The sequence below is a fragment of the Dipodomys ordii genome, unplaced genomic scaffold (genome assembly GCF_000151885.1).
Source record: "Dipodomys ordii isolate 6190 unplaced genomic scaffold, Dord_2.0 Scaffold39, whole genome shotgun sequence".
In the NCBI taxonomy this organism is placed as follows: Eukaryota; Metazoa; Chordata; class Mammalia; order Rodentia; family Heteromyidae; genus Dipodomys; species Dipodomys ordii.
Genome location: NW_012267255.1, coordinates 14,488,635 through 14,494,659, shown reverse-complemented (window position 1 = coordinate 14,494,659; position 6,025 = coordinate 14,488,635).

Here is a 6,025-nt window from a genome sequence, read left to right as displayed (position 1 = left end):
TACATGTCTCACTGTGTTGACCATTGCTGACCATTGCTGACCCTCCATGCCCTGCATTCTCTCATGAGTTCCTGTGAGGCAGGCATTGTGGCTTTGGAGTCCCAGCACTCATGAAAACATTCCCATGAATAAGTGTAGTAATTCTTGTTTAACATTCTTAGATTCTTGTTAGTGAATACAATCTCCTGGCAGAAAAGTTCCACTTCCTCTAAAGACAAGTGTCTGAGGTCTTGGGAAATAATAGAAAACCAAGCTTTAAGTCAAGACCTAGCTGGGAGCTGTCTATCTCCCAAATATGGATAAAAATTCTCAGTGGCAGTGACAATATCATGAGGGAAAGGCCCTAGAAAATTCAAAAAACAACAGAGAAAGAAGGAGACAGACAGACAGACAGACAAGAGACAGAAAGATGGAAAGAGAGAAAGACAGAGAAAGCAAGAGAAAGGAAGGAAGGAAGGAAGGAAGGACAAAAGAAGGAAAAGAAACAAAGGAAAGAAGGGAGAGAAGGTAGAAGGGGAAAGAGAAGAAGAAAAGGAAGGAAAGATGGAAAGAAGGGAGAAAGAGAAGGAAAGAAGAAAGAAGGGAGGGAGGAAGGAAGTAAGGGAGGGATGGAGGGAGAGAGGGAGAGAGAAAGAAAGGAAAGAAAAGAAAGAAAGAAAGAATGAAAGAAGTGAGGGAGGGAGGAATGAAGGAAGGGAGGGAGGAAGGGAGAGAGGTAGAAAGAGAAGGAAAGTCAGGAAGAAAGGAGGAAGAAAAGAAAGAAAGACAAAAAAGAAGGAAGGAATGGAAGAAAGAAAGAGAGAGAGAAAGAGAAAGAAAGAACAAAAGAAAGAAAAGACAAACATTTTCAAAAACCACAGTACCCAGTGTGAGAAACACTGATAAATAAAGGGACCCATCCAGCACCATTTTCAACCATTTACAAGATTTGCTTTAATGGACAAAGGAAATATCCCATCCATGGTTCTTCTGCCAGGGAAAGCATACAGATGGGCAAAGAGGAGAGCATTGACCTGTTGGCACACGAAGGAGAGGGCTGGGCAAACAATTCCCAGCAGGAATCTGTGTCCTGAATCTGTCTCTGTGCCAGGGAAAGTGTTGAAGGAGGGGAAGAGACGCACAGAGACAACATAAGCTCACCTTCCACCTGTGTCATCAGGGGACAGAGCCGAGTAAAGGAATTAACTGTCCTCGTAGCCGTATCTTGTTCATAAGAGCAAGGGGCAAAGAGGAGCCGGTAATAGCAGGAACAAGGTGGCCGGGCTCACCTCTGACCCAAAGCCAGGTATTGCTCTTCATAACAAATCCTTTCTCAGAGTCCTGCTGCCATTTCCAGCTGCCTTAGGTAAGCATCCAATCCACTCCCCACCAGACCCGTGGGACTGTCTACTGGCAAAGTTGATGCCCCCTGAGATAAACGCCTTTGATAAGGGGGAAAAATGTTTTGTTCCCTGGAGACAGACCACAGTGAGACATCTGAGAGTCAATAAGAAAATGTTAATAGATTTACACTTGCTAGGGAAGCCCGGCCATCAGTGTTTTAATCATCTTGTGGCTGCTTAATTAACATTTGTTGGCATCATTTCTGCTACTGTTAGCAGAATGTAAATATTTAAGTGGCATGTATTTTTCATGGAGCTGGAGAACAGTGAGTACAGAACCTCTGGCAGAGATCTGGCCCCTTCTTAATCTCGGCGCTCATCAAACATCCTCCTCAGCTTTTAGCAAGTATCTTAATTTCCTGACTTTTCTATCTCAGTGGCTTCACCTACAAAGTTCCAAGGAGGGCTATAAAAACGAATCACTGACTTCCATGGTTTGGAAGTGTTCCCCCAAGGGGTGGGGGTGGGGGGTATGTCCTAAGGACTTTGCTGCTAGGCTAGGGGTGTTATTGGCAGAGGTAGAATGTTTAAAAGGTGAGACTTCATGGGAGGAAGTTAGATCATTTGGGGTGTGCCCTTGAAGCCGATAATTAAAGCCCAAAGTCTTTTGTTCTCACTTTGCTTCCCAGACTCCATAAGGCAAGCAGTTCTGCTCCAACACAGCCATCCTCAACACAGGCTCGAAACTGACTGAGCCCACCAACCGTGGACTGAACAGAAACCCGGAAGTCATGAGCCAACACTATTAGGCCAAACTTTTCCTCCTCAGAAGTTAATCCTGCCATGTTTTTGTCAAACTACTAGAGAGCTGACCAGCAAAACATCTGTACCCAAATCAGCTCTGAAGATGACAATGGATAAATACAGTTGTTCTACTCATGAGCTAAAGGATTCAGCAGAGAGAGAACAGGAAGAGACACGGAATCAAGGACGGAAATTAGTCTACGTATTTTGTATAAATTCTGTTTTCCCTGCACAGGATACAGCACATTGCTCATCATGGTAAAAAATAGAATATTTGAGAATGAATTAGAATACCCTAAAAATAGAGTTGTTCACTGAGCAGCTGTTGGTGCCAAGCCATAACTAAGGTGCAGATGATTCCATTCAACATTCTACTCTGGTTGTTTTGCTTTAACTTGTAGGTGCAAACTGGCCAGGACAATAGAATGGGTAGGAAAGATTTGTATCATAGTGCAGACACAGCAGTTGGAGATTTCCAATCTACTGACACAACCAGATAGACGTTGGTGCTTATTGAGGAGACTCCAGCTTCTTATTGAGCTGGTGAAATGCAGTAGTTTTCTGTGAGCTATAGAAGGACAAAAGTGGGTAGACTGTGAAGTCTGGACCTCTTTTGACTAAATGTAATACTAAAAATCTCTTCCTGCAGGTTAAACAAAGATGCTTCTGATGGCTTCTATTTTGAGTTTCACTAAAAAAATTAAAAATTTGTTTTAGAAAGGGAAGTATTCCATGTTAGAAAGATATGGCATATCTTTCTAGTAAAGGGGGAGGCATATACACAATAGAAAGGGGGGTTATCTCTATCTCCACCATTGATTAGCAATGTCAAAATCCCTGTTTGCACCTAGGCACTGGTTGCTCACATCTGTAATCCTAGCTAATCAAGAGGATCTGAGGAACACAGTTCAAAGCCAACCTGGGCAGGAAAGTCTCTAAGACACTTATCTCCAATTAATCATCAAAAAAAAAAAGCTGGTTCAAGCTATGGTTCAAGTGGTAGAGTGCTAACCCTGAGTAAAAGGAGCTCTGAGATCATGCCTAAGCCCTGAGTTCAAGCCCAGGATTGACTCCCAAAAATAAATAAAACCATCTGAAATTCTGTAAAATGAGGACACACTGGGGACTCATTATAGAAGAAGGTATACAGCTTCAGGCTTCAGATCAGCCCATCCTCATTCAGTCGTGTAGAGGTAACACCACTGTGGTTGGGTGACTTCAGTTTCCTAGTCAATAAAGCAAAGAATGGTGACTAGAAGAAATTCATGAAGATGAAATGATAGAATATATCAGTCTTCTAGAACTGGCCAGGGCTCTCAGATGGTGATCCACTAAATTCAGTTGCCATTGTCATTAATGACACCATCATCATCATCATCATCGTTTGGAATACCTGAGACAATTGCCTATAAAAGGCAAACAAATGATGAAGTGAAAAATTCTACACTTTATGTTAAATAAAAGGAAACCCAGACCTAAGAGACGGAGATATGGCAGGCAATGTAAAAGGGAATGTGAAGCTTTCAGAGCAAGACAGCATATTGCATATAGGGCCCAGGTAAGAGAGCCTTCCTTGCATAGCAGGTACGAGCTAACTCCCAGAAATCTCCACTGCCTTACAGCCCCAACATTGTCTGTAAAGGACATTCTTTCCCAATCTGTGCTTCCATTTGCATTTCAGCAAATTCCTCACAAGCGCTTCTCTCAAGAGTTCCCCAGGCTCCTCCATTCTTTCCTAGTGGTACAAACTGGCTGGAATGCCCAAGTACCAGACCGGGCCGCTACTTGACATTGAGAAAGAGAAGTGATTGCCTCTCAGTGACCCCTGTGGGAAGGTCAGCAAGGGGTAGAGGAGGATGAAACATGAAGAGCTCTGAGAATCTGAGAATTCTGCAAACCTCAGGCTGCTATGATCTATTCCTAGCAAAGAACAAAAGTCCACCTAAGATGGTAGAAGCTAAAGCAGGAAGTGCAGGAAAAAAAAGAGGAAAAAGTAATCTTGAAAGAAATTTTAGTCCCTGAATAAGAAAAAAAAACTGATGCTGGTTCTTCATAGTCTAAATTGATACCTGCTCTGTCAACCAGTCATTGTTGGCCATTGGATCATAAGTCATTCCATTAGTGTTAGCCATCCAGGATAAGATTCATTACCAACATCCAAGTCATCAATTTCAGACAGCAGGTGTCCTAACTTCCTACCTGGCTCCTACATCACTTCTACAAAAGCTATGATGAATCATGATGGAGTAGGCTTTTCAGTAACTCATCAAGGTTGGGAGATGGCAGGTAGATTTCCTGCAAATTCAAACTGAAGGCGTTAGATATGAGCTCAGGCTGGAGGCCAACTTGGATGGGTGGTGTCTGTGAAATTAAAAATAAAAATAAAAAATAAAAAGGAGGCTGATAGGTACACCAGCATCATATCACTTAGGCACGATACTCATTATTCTATTCCTCCTTGGAAACTGGATCATGACAAGATAATGGCTCAATACAACCAATAAAGTGTGGTTTCACCTAACTATCTTTATTGTGTGTAATGTATTTTTGTTGGACATGAATTCTCAAACATATCTGACATAAAGTATGTTAGACATGCTAAAACTATCATGATCATTTAATATTATACAATACAGAGAGAAAATGTTCTCTATAAATGTTTGGGGTCAATAACTTCCCTTGCATTAAAAGAATGTGTTGTGGTGTTTAATGCTCCCCATTATCTACACCCACTGCACAAAGTAGCTCATAACAGGAGAGACACACATGCAAATGATGTGTCTTTTACATGAATGCACATGTGTCTTTTTTAAAACAAAGAAAATAGAGTTAAATGCCTCATAAGTTCCCAAGTGAATGATACCAAAGTCACTTGGGAGGGTGGAGAAACTAAAAGAAGAGAATGTTGAGAAAAGAAAATTCAGAGAATTAATGATTGATCTGAGAAGGATGACAAGGAAAAGCCAAGGAAACAACTAATTTGAAGCAATCAGTGGGACACTTTGAGAAGAAAATTGTGATAATGTTAAATTAGGATGAAACTCCACATCCAAGAAGAGTTAGAGGTAGAGCTAGGTAAATGGATGACAGATCCTTTTATCCTGCCTATCCCGTTCCCTCTCTGCTTTTATTTTCCTTTCACTATGTTTATGCTACCTATCCTATATATTCAGTCTTTCTGAAACAAGGTAAAAATAAAGAAGAAAAATAAGTAAATAATCACCATGTACTTTTTTTTTATAATAAAACCAAAAGCTCTTTGCTCATTTCTTGCAAATCCTTCTGAAACTGTCCATACAACCTAGTGGGGATCAGTAGTCCCGTGTCCTGGTAGCTGCAAACTTTGACCATGTGCAAGCCCTGACTGAAGCCATCCTAAAATGGTTTTAACTAATTATCTGTGGTTCATTAAGTACAAGATCTATTTAAAGCCATACTTTCACTCTAGGAGGAACTCTTGTCAATCAAAAGTTGCTACAATAAACAATGTTGCAATGAACATAGTTGTACTTGTAGCTTTAATGTGGCCTGGCTTGCCGTCAATTGGATAAATGCCCAGTAGTGGAATTGCTGGGTCATAGGAGAGCTCTATGTTTAGTCTTTTGAGGAACCTTCATAATGCTTTTCAGAGTGATTGAACAAGTTTATATTCCCACCAGGGAATCACAACTTTTTTTTTTTTTTTGGTCAGTCATGGGGCTTAAACTCTGGGTTTGGATGCTGTCCCTCAGTTCTTCAGGTCAAGGTGAGTGTTCTACCACTTGAGCCACAGGGCCACTTCTGGTTTTCTGGTGGTTAATTGGAGATGTTACATTTCTTGACATAAGAATACTGTAAAACTTATGGACACTATACAGAAATGGTTTATACAACTATGTTGCCCTTCATTTTATATTTTT